Here is a 15,000-nt window from a genome sequence, read left to right as displayed (position 1 = left end):
GCCTCCTCCTCCTCCTCCTCCCTCTCCTTTCGGGGCCAGTGGTTCAGTGGCTGTCGTTCAGACAAGCTGGAGGCAGCGTCAAGCCGAGGACTAAGCGAGACCGAGCCCATCCACCAGTTTAGTTATGGGGCGCACGTCGTGGCGGCCGGATGTGTCTTCCCTGCTGCCGCTACGTCTGGCACAAAGACGAGCAGCAACTTTCGCTTTGTGATCGCAAGTGCTTCTTCGGTTCCACAGTGACGGTTCTGTTCCGTAAATGACAGACTGTGATGTCCACTCGCGAAAGGATAAACCCCTAAGTGACCTCTTAGTTAGTTATTGCATCTGATATTAAAATAATAGTTGAAAATTTATCTCTCAGAAACTTAAGTCTAGTCAGATTATCGAGTCAGCCAAAATATAAAAAGAAATAAAGGCGAATTGCAATGTGTTGAAAATGGAAAATACGTGGAACAAGTGGAGGACGTATTAAACGTATGTGTATTGGTCTTTCCCCTCCTATTTTCAATACCACCGAAAACGATTGTTCGGCCTGTGTGTGTGTCTATTTGGGACAATGACCGGGCCCTGCCAGGATTAGCGGACTCTGAGGCAGAAATTCAAATAACTCCATGTGACGGCCGATGGAAAGGAGGTAAATATTGGCTTTCGATTTAAAGGGCTATTCATTATTGTCTTGTTTTCCCCCATCTGACGTTTCAGGGGAATATTGATTTTTGGTGGCGCGTATTGCATGTTCTTCATGAATAAGTGAGCGATGCTTGTAGTTCAGCTGGGGCTTTTGTTTACTTAGGTGCATGGTGGCAGTGCAATAATAAAGATAATTAAATGCTTACTGTTTATTTCGTGTTCATTTCCTTCGGGCGGTTGATGGTATTGTACTTTCATGGTACTTTCTTCGCGAGTTTCGGTAATCTCTTCTCTACGAAAATTTCTACAAGATATGTAGAATCTTTCCTGTCCAGCTTTCTTTGCGTTCTGTCAATTTTGTTGTGGTTGAATATGTGACTCTCGCCCGAATATCTTTGTCCATCAAAAGCAGATACAAAAAGCGTAAGGAACTGCATTTAGCCAAGTCACTTATTAGTCTTACTTCTCTTATTTCAACATACTTTTCCATGTTGGCGGAGTAACAAAATTCATTGCCTCCACTCCACCAGAAGCGTAGGAATCCAAGCTAATAAATCCAGTAACATTGCGATGAGTGAACTTCTCAGATTTCTTTGTCCTTCGTGCTACGAGGGGCGTAGGAATCTACCTCAGTCTCGGTCCCTAGCTCTTTCCTCTTTCCCCGAGCAGGAGTTGCATGCATCTGCAATGGCCCCCGGGGTCGTTCAGTGCGATAAACCGAGGCCATGCCTCGTGGATAGATTCATGGCGGCTGGTGATGTGATTATTACGCTCGTCGCGTGAGAGAGAGAGAGAGGATGTCTTCTGTAAGAACGCGTCCAATGACACAGTGTGCAACCCGGAGAAAAATCCTCTCTCTCTCTCTCTCTCTCTCTCTCTCTCTCTCTCTCTCACACATTATGTGTATATGTATACACACACACACACTAGCAGTCATTATATATATATATAACATATATATATATATATATATCTATATATATAATACGTGTGTTCGTATCTTTGTGTTACAAAGCCTATATACGCATATTTTCTGCTTAGAATTCTTAACTTCGAACTTTTGCTTGTATTTTTTTATAGGAAACGTTCTTTGTCAGAGAATTTATCATCACTAAAGGTGGTTCGTGAAGAAAGGCCTCTAGAAATGTGCATGATCTCGATCCCACACGAACAAGAATCGAATTTCAGTGCCGTTTGATAGAGCGTTGGAATTCAATATATGCGAATGTGGGATCGATAGCTTTCATTTACAAAGAAAATTTAGCTTTGCAAATATCCACCCCCTTTCCCTTTCCTCTCTCTCTCTCTCTCTCTCTCTCTCTCTCTCTCTCTCTCTCTCTCTCTCTAGCACAGCAGCAGTATGTATTTACGCAAATATTATAACGGGACGAGTGGACAGGTGTAATTTATCTTTGCGTGGCGTCATACTCTCTTCGTCTTCCCTGGAGGGACCTCACCTTTGCACGCTGTCAGATTCTCTCCAGATGATGGAATTGCTTCCTTGATGACTTCAGCTATTTGTGAGTCATGAGAATGCACGATTCAGATGATGATGATGATTAAGGAATGCAGGTACTGCTATTTCCCTCCCCCACCCCCACCCCCTCCTCCTCACCTACCTGTGATTGTTTGTTCCCGTACATTGTGACTGGTTATCCAAGATACGCACATCCGTTGTTTATCGGCATTGTTTCATTAAGCGTGTCTGTTTCTTGCGTTGTTTTTCATGATGCTTTGTTTGTTTTTCGGTTTGTTAGTTTAATCATTTAGTTACTTTCATTGTACTCGTATATATATGTATACATATACATAAATATGTATATTTATGTATATATATATTGTATTTATATATGTATGTAAATGTATATATGAACAGACACATGCATACACACATATATATGTTTGTGTACTTTTGTTTATTATTTATTCAGTTGCTTGCAGTTTCATTCATTCAGTTTTGATAACGATTATATAAATTTTATGCCATAAATAAGTAAAGTAAGAGTCAGACACTGCTTCTCCGTTGCAATGTTGCAGTAAGTATTTGGTGGGGCTCAGAGATTTCAATCGATTTTACAGCCTCGGCCTTCCCGTCACGGAAGCATGTTCGCTGCTAACAGAAAGGAAAATTAATCTCTTAACTGGAAAGGTTCCCCTCTCATTCTCAATAAGAATACTAATAATTACACAGTATGTGACTAAGAATATCTCTCTCTCTCTCTCTCTCTCTCTCTCTCTCTCTCTCTCTCTCTCTCTCTCTCTCTCTCTCTCTCTCAGTAAAGGACTGGTGTGGATTTTATTAAAACTGTTCTTCATAGTCTTAGTTTATGCCATGCCATTGTGGTAATGATGTGTAGTAGGGTAAATGGAGTTTTATTTTTTTTCTTCTTATTGTTTTTATATAGTAGTTACAGTTATTTTTGCACCATTCAGTATTTCGAATTAACTGACCTATTCATTATTTTATTTTGCATCAGGATAACTCTATTGATATCTGTACCTGATTCGTACATCACCGTTCAAGCCATTGTTTTATGATAGCAAGTGAGGCAATCAGTGTTTTATGAAAGTTGTTTGGAACTGATACATTTAGACGGTTATACGAGTATGTTTGTTAGTCTGGGACAATAAACCATATTATGTGTATATCTGAATCCCGTTATATTACTTATATATATAAACAAATACACAAATACAAGCTTTCCTGTGAAAAGGTATCCAGTATAGGCATTGTACCGTGGAAATAAACAATAAATGTGTTTGTCTTCTTACTCTATTTTTAGTTTAGATATGATACATCTTTGCCAAGTCCTTTATTTATGGAAAGAGAGAATAGATAATATCCAGAATGCTCAAGATGAACGAACTGATCTTTCACTAGTGTAAAACAGAACAGTTAAGGTTTGAGGCAATGATATTACGAAATTCTGAGGTAAACACTGGAAACTGACTTAACAGAGAAAAAACTCTTGGGTGATTATGGTATGGAGGATTATGCTAGAAAGATATTATTGACCCATATTGTATGAAATAATAATTCAAGTCTCGATAATCTTTTAGCATCCCATTGTAATGAAGAGGATTTGTTAGTTACTTGGCTAAAGGTGCAATTTAGTAGAGAGTTCGAGCAGTGTGCAAAATTTTAGTGATTTCGATAGAGCCGTCCGCTGTTGAGGTGTACGAGTACTTTTCACAGCTCTTAAGCACAGCTCTGGCCTAAAATGGAAAATTGCAGTATCTGCAAAATTTCCGAAATTGAAATATACCACCTATTGGTCTCCATGAAACACTAATACACAAGTTACTGCAGTTTCAGAATGATTCTTCAATGCTTTCCACGAGTATTTAGGGGGTCCCATTTGCAGTATCTGCAAAATTAGTAGTATACCCTCTTTTATTTGTTGGGGGCAAATACAGAGATGTCTTTGTTTTCCAGCGGAGCTTTTCTCGTACCTTCGAAGTCATGGTAGATAATAATGTACCCGGGTACAAGTACAGGTACAAGTTTGCCTTTGTACATAGTCGTACTCGTGACGTTAGTTGATTCTGCACTGATAAAATCGCCTTTACCACTTATGTTTCATTATTGTAAATTACTTTAATGATGTTGCATATTGTGCTGAAAGCATTTCTGAGGACGTATAACGGTATGTACGTACTATATACATATGACTTTTTCAACTAATGTGCTTAGTAGTGCGAAGCATTTTTGGTATCAGGATATGAATGACTTTTCAAATCGCTAAAAGATTAAAAAAAAAATATTTAACTGTTTTTCCTTATTAGAGATAATGAGGAGTACTCGACTCTCATTCAGTGATGAGTCTTTCGGTTGCTATAGGAAAACGTAATTAAACCTTTTTAGACATTATCGAGCGTAAAAGACTAACAATATCCCAAGTGAGGCAAGGGAGTAAATTTCTCGGTGAATTGTTCCTGTCTGCTGAGTTTATAAGTGTTTTAGTTATGGCGAAAATTATGTGTGATTATCACATAAAATAATCCGTTATGGTCAGTGTAGAATTGTGGGTGTCATTTAATAATGAACCTTAAACGGCTTGCACTATAAGTACCCTTTGTTCTACTTAATGGAAAGTTTGTGTATAGAAATTACATAGGACTCTCACTAGAATTCATAGAAAAAAAAAACACATTTCTTTGTCGTAGAAAATTAGTCATTTCCACCGAGCGAGTTACTCGACGGAAAAAAAAAGGGAGAATGAAAAAACACTTGATGAAACTCCACTCTACACTTGAGATAATGGCCAGCCGTGATGACGGGAAATGACAGTCACAGTAAAAAATTAAACTTGTTGTCTCAGAACCTGTTGGGTACGCAAGTCTTAAATAGTAGTGTCTTTGCAAAGTACTGACGTTATTTTGTTATAGTATAGTTGCCCTCTCTCTCTCTCTCTCTCTCTCTCTCTCTCTCTCTCTCTCTCTCTCTCTCTCTCTCTCTCTCAGAAGACAAAAACTCAGAAATATGGCTGCGATGGTTTTGGTTGTAAATGAGACAAAGAACATAACTCGACAGTTGCCGTAACAGAAGAAGGGTCTGAAAACTTGATAAAAATTATAAAAACAAGCATCTGTAGAACATGTGAGTGTGTATAAATACACATACGCAAATGCTGTGTGTGCTGCGATTTAGGTATGTAGTTGTTTGTGTGAATGGATGGTTTCCTTGTCGTTTTGTATTGTGTTCGTATGCCCACAATATATATATATATATATATATATATATATATATATATATACTGTATATATCTGTAGCATGCGTATTTATTTGCAATCTGCTGAGAGGAACCTGTAAAGAAGAATGTAGCTCCGCCCGAGGGAGAGGAGGGGTGCTGTTTTTGTGGGCAATGTTCTTGATTTTTTTTTTATGTTTTTATTATTTTCTTTGTTGTTTTTGGAGCATCTTTTTAAGACGGTCATTGTTGCTGCTGGACGCGAGATTGAATTTTCGCATTGCAAATGATAGTTTGTTCAGCTTAAGATGATTTTACTTTTATTTGTTATTAGATCTGATACAGAACCACTCTACTGAAACATGTTTATATATCTCCACTGACATGTTACAGTAGGGTTGCTTTGAACAGTCACTACAACCTTGTGCAGCCTGTTTATATCAACTAATGTGATTACCATCATTATTGTACTATTGCTAATACTTCTCTTCAGGGTTACTTTATGGAAGGAATGCCAAACAAAGACTTTGAGCTGAATTATCGATATCACATAAACACTCATACAGAGAGAGCTGGGTGCTATATTTCCTTTATGACTTGTTTGTCTTTGAATCGAAAGGCTTTCTGCCCATGTTGTGTTTAGGTTTTTATTCATGTAGACAAGTCAGGCTTCATACCTGGTATCCTAGTGTTTCTTGCCATTATGATTAGCATTTACATTGTGCGTCCAGCACACATGTTGATATTGATCGATTTAGGTAGTACGTATATGTATGTATGTATGTATGTATGTATGTATGTATGCATATATGAGCTTTTCATTCGAGAAACATACCAAGTGCCATTTTTAAAATATAATAAATTAAATTAAAAATACTTTGGCCCTGGATGGCGCTTGGCATGTTTCTCGACTGAAAGGCTCATAAGTAAGTGAAAAAAATATATACACATATATACTGTATATATGTATATATAATTAATATATATATATATATATATATATATATATATATATATATATATATATATATATATATATAATTTAGTTAGATAGATGGATAATCCATTTGCATACATACGTCGGAGCTAATAATCTTAGGTAACTTAGTGGCATGTGGCGTGCTTAAAGTTGCGTGTCCAGGGTGTTTGAAGACTGCTGGCATATGGTGCGGATGCATAAGTTTCGGATAATTGCTCGGCTCCACTGCTACAGGGTGCAGTCACTCCAGCCTCGAGCTGAGTTGGAGAGATACCAAGAGAGAGAGAGGTTTAGCGACATCATTTGTAGCATATTGCGTTCATTTTCGTAAATGCTACGCTTCGTGGTCTCAGGGTCCCTGAAATTGTCTGTTTATTATTGACATTAAATTGCATTTGGTTATACTTTTATTGTGTTGGAATTTACGTTTAGTGAGGGATAATATGTGCAAATTGCAGTCTGGATATGTTTATGAAGATTTGGGGATCATTACTACAAGAATCTTCCAGCGATAGATAGAAGTGTGGAATTAGGGGAGAAGAGGAGAGAGGAGATAGAGAGAGCGATTTCGACTTGTATGGACCCTCATATTCCACTTAATGTTATTTAATTTCCTCCATATTTCCGAAATAGTGTGCATTTGGTTACCGTCCCGCCACTGTCAGTCATAAAAGATCGTAATTACCATATTGAGCTTAATAGAAATAGTCTTGATGGGCAGTGGATTTTCAGTCCCTCTGCTTTACATAAAAACGACAGACATTCGTATTATTACACATCAGTCAGTTGGAGTAATATTAATAGTGAAAATATATATGAATAAAGTAATGATTCGATTAATAACTCGAGTCATTATTTATCATTCCTTTATGAAATGGCCTTACCAATTTGTTTTGAAATCATTAATGCTTATTTTTTTTAGTATTCGGGTAGTTTGATTTTTTTAATGCGTCAGTTTTCAGGAATTGGAAGTCCAGTGTGTGTAACTTTTTCTTTTATTTAAAAGTGAGACTGTGGTATGGTCTCTAAGGGTGTATTAACGTGTTAGTTAAGGATATTGTTTTTTTTTCGGGGGCGTTGGGAATGGTGATCTATTTTCTCGTACAAATTTCAGAGAAGTTAAAAAATCTTTTCGAAATTAATAACCTTGGTTGTTATTACGCCCGACAATTCACAATTAATCAACCAACCAGTCTTGGATGTTGGTGTTCACCAAATTTAAATGAGTCTGTGACCGTAGGCTAATTTAAATTTTCAAGGTCCTTTGCTTTAGTTTCGATGAATATTTTTAGCTATCGTTGTAGTTTTCTGTCAAAGAAAACTATTGTGCCAGCTTTGTCTGTCCGTAAGCACTTTTTCTGTCGGCCCTCAGATCTTAAAAACTACTGAGGCTAGAGGGCTGCAAATTGGTACGTTGATCATCCACCCTCCAATCATCACGCATAGCCTTAGTATTTTTTTTTTTTATTCATTTAAGGTTAAAGTAAGCCATAATCGTGTCTGGCAACGATATAGGACAGGCCACCACGGGGCCATGGTTAAATTTTCAATGGCCGCGGCTCATAAAGCATCATACCGAGACCACGGAAAGATAGATCTATTTTCGGTGGCCTTGATTATACGCTGTAGCGGCTGTACAGAAAACTCGATTGCGCCGAAGAAACTTCGGCACTATTTTTTTGTTTTTTTTTTCTCTCTCATGATTAACGATAATGATACTGATAGTGTGGTAGTACACTCCCTGGCATCGATTTCATAGTGATTGACATTTCATTGGAGACAGTTACTTCTCCGTTATCCCTCGAATTCACTGGGGTGAAGATCCACCTTCCACAGACAGCATGCTGCATTCAGCATCTGAAATGGAAATTTCCGGGTCCCATGGAAATTTATGGAGTCGCTTTGGATGAAATTTATCTGCCTGAGGAAAGGGGACGTTCCAGTGACTTACATTGATCCTGAAATGCCATTCAGCGTCAAGTGGCTGTTGCTTATTGGATATGTTATTGGTTTGGGCTGGAGGTCGTTTCGTCAGTTTATGATAAAATATTCAAATTGAGTTTTATATATATAATATATATATATATATATATATATATATATATATATATATATATATATATATAATCATGGGGAAAATCCTGACTGGTGTTGGCTTTATTTCTAAGCCATCTTCAGGTGACTGATACAAAGTCAAAATTCAACATTATATATATATATATATTATATATATATATGTATATGTATATATATATATATATATATATATATATATATATATATATATATGTATTATATATTGTTTGTGAATAAGTTTAACCTAACATTTGTGACGCCAGATAACTTACAAACAGTCAAATACCAGAAACATATCTTGATGTTAAACAAACGGTGATCTGCAACACGAGACCAGTTTTTGTTTGTATTCGAAAATACACTTGCAAAACTGACAATTTAATTTTTCAGTGAGAATTCGGTTGTGTACCGTGGACTAAAGTAACATAAATGAATGTTTGGATATGTCATCCATTTTCTTAAATTCCCGAATTGCCTGCCTTTTTTTTGTTCCATGTTTCCAGAGTCACTGGACAGGATTTATGTCTGTTTTTAGACTGTCATCAAACAAAGGGTATGGCTTTGTTGGTATCCTTTATTCGTGTAGTGGTATGGCCCTGATTAATAGTTTGGTTTTGTTTGCACATAATAATATATGTATATATATATATGTGTATATATATATATATATATATACATATACATATACAGTATATATATATTGTGCAAACAAAACCAAAACTATTAATCGGGACCATGCCACTACATGAATAAAGGATACCAACAAAGCGCAATACCCTTTGTTTGATGACAGTCTAAACAGACATAAATCCTGTCCAGTGACTCTGGAAACATGAAACAAAAAAAAAGTAGGCAATTCGGGAATTTAAGAAAATGGATGACATAGCCAAACATTCATATATATATATATATATATATATATATATATATATATATATATATATATATATTATATATAAATGTGTATATATATATATATTATATATAAAAAGTAGTGTGGTGTGTGTGTGTGTATCGAGGTTCAGAGAAGTATGCTGTCCGAATAATCAGTGATCTCCAGCAACTGCAACCTGCTTCCAAACCCCTCTTACGCCAGCACTATCAATCACTAAGACCATGTTATTTGTGATGCCTTATAAAAGCTTGGGAAGTTCTTGCTATTAGCATGTTATGTTACACTGGCTAATCATATTTTATTTAGTTGTACAACTTGAAATTTCACCCTGAGAGAAAGATCCTTATGAGGCGTATCTGTCCAGCTCACAATCGGGCGGCCCGCGTTCGATCCTCGAACCAGACGAGGCTGGACGAATGGGCACTTTCACTAATATCCAGTAAGCCTCAGTTGACCGAAGCAGAGGATGATGTGCCTTGGTTTTAGTCGACTGCTGTGGATCGCAGCTAGGGAAGAGAGAGAGAAAGTGAGAAGAAGAGAGCAAATCCAATGATGCGAGTGTATATTGCTTATTCAACATGCATACTTTCCAGACGGAAGGATCTCGACAAGGAGTTCCCCGCCCACTGTGGTGAAACCATTCTTAAGCTATTTTATTCCGTATTACGTGCAAATGTTAATAAAAGTTAATTTTATTTGTGTTTAATGGAGGTATTAAATATTTGGGAATATATGTGACAATTTTTTCCACCGAGAAAAATATATTAAGAGTGTTTTACTAAGTTAATTTTATAATAATGTCGAAGTTTGGCTGAAAACTTTTAAGAACAAATAATTATTATTAATGCTGTTATTTATGGTCTGTTTTACCTTCGCAAGTACGTTCTTGCCCGACTTTAATTATGGCGAGAAAAATCTTAAAAGTTGCGCTATCCTCTTGTAAATATTGTTAGCTAGGCACAAAATTATTTCGTACCCCCTTGCCTCGTGCCTCACTCTTACTTTCGTACTGGAATTGCCTCGTGTCCTACTCTTACTTTCGTACTGGAATTGCTGGAATCTCTCTCTCTCTCTCTCTCTCTCTCTCTCTCTCTCTCTCTCGAAAATCCAATACCCCCACCTCCCGATGCGTCCTGCCATCCTCCACGCCTGCGATAGACGTGATGCCTGAACCTCCCTTGCACGTGTCGAGAAGCTCTCTGGCTCCCTAACTTTTTCCAGTCATCGCCTTCTGTAACCACCGCTCCACCTCTCCGTCCTGGGACCCCTCCCTCCCCTCCCCTCCTCTCCCCCCACCACTTCCTCAGTCATGCATCTTTCCTCCTCATTGCCACCTGCTTTTCCTTCCTTCCTCCCTCATTGCATATTTGTACCCGTGAGACTCTTCTTCATTCCCGCTCCCCTTCCTTATGTCTCCAGCTTTCAGTTCCGTCTTCGCTTTCGCGGGACGTTCGCTTCGCCTTTCTTTATCATAGACCAGAAGGCACTTTGTCTAAAGGGAACCTGCTATCCCCTCCCCTCCCCTCCCCCTCCCCTCCCCTCCCCTCTCTCCATTCTCTTCTCCGTGTCCTTAACCACCCCCCCACCCCACCTCTCCACCGTTCCTCCCTTCCTCCCACCACCGCATGCAATTGCAGAGTTGAGCGGCGTTGCAAATATTGATCTCCGGGCCAGCCATGCTGCTGCGACCATTGCTTTCCTCTCACCGTTTTCCATCTCTCTCTCTCTCTCTCTCTCTCTCTCTCTCTCTCTCTCTCTCACAAGCTCATTATGTTTTTCTTCTTGACCCCCTTTTGTGAACCTACATTCTAATGTGCCTCTTAATAGATTTTCCAGTGACCTTTTTATCCCTGTCATTTACCTGTATGAACCGTTTTATCCTCACGGCATTTTTCCTACTTTCTTTTTTTTTCCTGTATCTTTATGCGCCTGTGATGTTCATTATAACAACTCTCTCTCTCTCTCTCTCTCTCTCTCTCTCTCTCTCTTTAAATAATACACAATATCTTGTGTTATAACTAGAAGGGAAGACAAGGAATAGCTCGTGGCTCTCTCTCTCTCTCTCTCTCTCTCTCTCCTTCTCATGCATAAAATATTCCTGTTTGGCGAGGCATTCCCTATGCTCTTGTATCTTTCATAACACCCAGAAAAGGGGGGCGCTGGGGTTTCACATGGTTTGATTAAAATGCTCTCGATGCCTTGCTTGCCCTATGAATAAAGGTGAAAGCGGGGGAGTTTGGAAAAAGCAAAAAATAAAAAAGTAAAAAAAAAAGGAAAGCGAGATTGAGGAAGGGGGGGAAAAATGGCCGGTATGAAATGGTATACGCACACATTTGCGTTTTTGTCCCATTCGCGGACGTCGAATAACAACAGCTTTAATCTTGTTCGTCTTTCATTTTTTTTAATGTGATTTTCCCTTATCGCTGGGATTATAGCTCCGTTGTGGGTGGGACTAAAAATGGGGATTTGCTTTTTTTTTTTTTTCGTGCGATATAATTGGATATATTTCCCAGCTCTTTGTTTATTGCCTCCATTGTCGTGTGCCTGTATCGGGCTGTCGGGATCGATGGGGATTTTCTGATTTATGGCTTTTTGTTTACAGTGTTTATCCGTTTCATCTATCTGTTTCATGTATTTCGAGTTCGTGGTGCAATTATTTGATTTTTGCAAAATTTCGATTCTGAATTTTTTTGGTTTCATAGTGCTTATTTTTTTTAGTGTTGATTGCTTGATGTTACAAGAATTTGTAATGTTTTTTTCCTTCCAATGTAAATGTTATGATATTTTCTTAAGAGGGATTGCATAGAAGTGTTTGAAAAACCAAACTTTCAACATACTTTGCTCTTGGCCCGAGTCTGAGTCAGTGCAGTTGACAAACAGAAACAAAGGCGTCTCTCTCTCTCTCTCTCTCTCTCTCTCTCTCTCTCTCTCTCTCTCTCTCTCTCTCTCTCTCCCCTAATCCTTGCATAATTTAAATTATACGTTCAATTTAAAACCTTTTATTTCCTACGGTACTGAGCTGCGTGTTAAAGGGCGCAGCATTACTGTTTTCCATTACATTCGTACATTAGTTTTGGTGTATCAATGGCCAGTTTGCTGGCCAGTATATGCCTGCGTTTCCGCGCGTGATAAAACGATTTTTGTTTTATTGGTGGCCATTGCCATAAAACACCAGTCAGCTGTGGTGGCAATACATTTAAAAGGGTAAAGGGGAACTTCAGAAAAACAAAAAAAGTTTCAAAATGTTAGAGTGAGAGCAACGAAACCAACAACAAGTAAAAAATGCACCAAAGTTTCTTCGGCGCAATCGAGTTTTCTGTACAGCGTATAATCAAGGCCACCGAAAATAGATCTATCTTTTGGTGGTCTCGATATAATGCTGTATGAGCCACTGCTCATGAAACTTTAACCACGGCCCGGTGGTGGCCTGGCCTTTATCGGTGCCAGAACCACGATTATGGCTAACTTTAACCTAAGATAAATTAAAAACTATTGAGGCTAGAGGGCTGCAATTTGGTATGTTTGATGGTTGAAGGGTGGATGATCAAAATACCAATTTGCAGCCCTCTAGCCTCAGTAGTTTTTAAGATCTGAGGTGGACAGAAAAAAGTGCGGACGGACAGACAAAGCCGGCGCAATCGTTTTCTTTCACAGAAAACTAAAGATGAAGTTTACAGGAATAAGGTACCGGTATCCTGGTTGTGTGGGATTTACAGAAATCAGATATTTTGATTACGCTGAGGTTGCAGATATGATGTGGAGAGGCGGAAATTCACTGAGTTTAAAACTGTCTACGTATGGTCGTTATACGAATAACTCATGAATAATGGGAGTCATGGAAATGCAATATGTATAGGAAATATGGAAATAAAATATTAAAGAATATGTGGGAATTGCAGGAATAAGTCGTGAATATGATGGCGTAACGAAAACGTAATATGGATATAGCACCAAATTTCAGATATGAAATGTAACGAATATGCGGGAGTTGGCAGAAATAAAAAAAAAAAAAGTAGGGGCCATAAATTTGATGGATATGAAAAGTTTGGCAACGAACTTTCCAAAATAAATTAGTCAAGAGTTCACAGAAAAAATTTGCAGTTTGGGATTACGTGGGGTTTGGCAGATAACACCTTCAAATTTGAGGGGATTAAAAAGATGTTATTGTTAAATTTTTAAAAAATAAAAAAAAAACTGATCTGTGCCAGGATTTGAATGCAAAATCCCACGAGAATATATATATAAATATTTAAAAAATGTATTTTGTGGTGGTATTATACGACTTAAGTTGTTCTTTTGTTATTCTTATAAAACATATTTACAAAAATGTCCGAAAAAAATTCATGTATTTCGTTGTGGAATTTGACAATCCAGAGCTTTGATCTTGGCCACCATCTTCTGCATGAAATTCTTCAATCATGCCGTGAATATATAGCGAATGTCCCAGCAACTGTATCTTTTGTAACAAATGAACCTGCTGACAGCTGTATTTGCTTATTAGTCTTTGGCAGGAAAAATCTTAATTTTTCATTCTTACTAGTTTCTGATCGGTATTTATATTGTGCATGTGCGTGCGTTTGCAGGTTTGGGTGCTTGTATTTTTCTGCCGAACAGGCCGACTCTTCAATTTCCCGTCCACTCTCCGATATTTATATATTGCATCAAACACTTTTAATCTCATCGTCCTTGAAAATACTGTGAATAGATTTTTTGGTCACACACACACACACACACACACACACACACACACACACACACACGCACACACTCATTCTTATAGTTGAGATACCCCTTTCCAGTGACAAGCGTATGCAAAAAGAGAGAAGAATTCGAGGAGTTAAGAGGGTATCGATGTTATAACAGTTACATACAGATCTGGTATAACCAGTAGATTATTATATATACAGTATATAGTATATATATACAGACATACATACATACATACATACATTATATATATCTAAAACATACACTTTTTCTATCTTTACATATTCATCTAATTGCAAAACTGTGCTTAAAATACCATTAAAATTGTAGCTCTTAAACTTTAATGTTGCACAGAAAAATTGGGCATGCGCGGCATGCATGTTAATCAGTGGCGGCTTTGTATCCTGGTTGCTTTATCTAATATGATTGACTTGCTGTTTTGAAATGTGTTTCCTCGTTGCTTCAAATTGCGTGCTATTCATGAGGCTCATTATCCGACTTGCAAATTAAAGTGGCCAGGCCTTGAACTGCAATTTTCGATTCATACGTCGTTGTATTTTTTCATGTTAAACATTAACGTTTTATATATACCCATTACAATATACTTAATGTGGATGCAGAAATTATAAAAAAAATATTAGAAGAATGATGACTTTCCTGGGTGATTTTTTTTTTTATTTCATCTTGTGTTGAAAATGAATTAAAAGGCATAGATTTATTATATGACCACAATAAATAGATATCAATTCCCTAATGCCTCGGATGTTTATGCAATAGGCGCAAGTGTCTTGCAATACGCTGCTGTGTTAGTGAGGACTCCATGCCTAATTGGCTGTTTTTCAATGACGTTAATCTATTAGTGAAACGGAGACTTGGCGTGTAAACTAATTAGCCTCCTACACATGAATCAGTGCGAATTAATGATATTTCCCTTCCTAAACAGAGGTCATACGTTCGTTAAAATCCCACTTCCTTTATGCTAACAAACAAGTCGGGGTCTCAGGAGGATCTCCTAGGATTCT

General features: G+C 37.7%; 1 protein-coding gene across 5 annotated transcripts in view; it reads left to right on the top strand.

Annotated features, from left to right (window-relative positions):
* LOC136838472 (transmembrane protein 198) overlaps positions 1–15,000 on the top strand; it is a 525,581-nt gene that overhangs the window by 397,116 nt on the left and 113,465 nt on the right. The window contains exon 1 of one of the 5 annotated variants that reach the window (XR_010853001.1): positions 32–634. The exons of 3 other annotated variants lie outside the window; for them this stretch is intronic. The gene's annotated coding sequence lies outside the window, so the exon portion shown is untranslated. Of the gene's footprint in view, positions 1–31; positions 635–15,000 lie in introns of those variants that run through there. One more of the 5 variants, XM_067103422.1, reaches the window with a different exon arrangement.

This window comes from Macrobrachium rosenbergii, chromosome 5 (assembly GCF_040412425.1).
Source record: "Macrobrachium rosenbergii isolate ZJJX-2024 chromosome 5, ASM4041242v1, whole genome shotgun sequence".
In the NCBI taxonomy this organism is placed as follows: domain Eukaryota; kingdom Metazoa; phylum Arthropoda; class Malacostraca; order Decapoda; family Palaemonidae; genus Macrobrachium; species Macrobrachium rosenbergii.
Note: the sequence above shows the minus strand (reverse complement) of the source record. Positions and strands in the feature narration are given on the sequence as shown.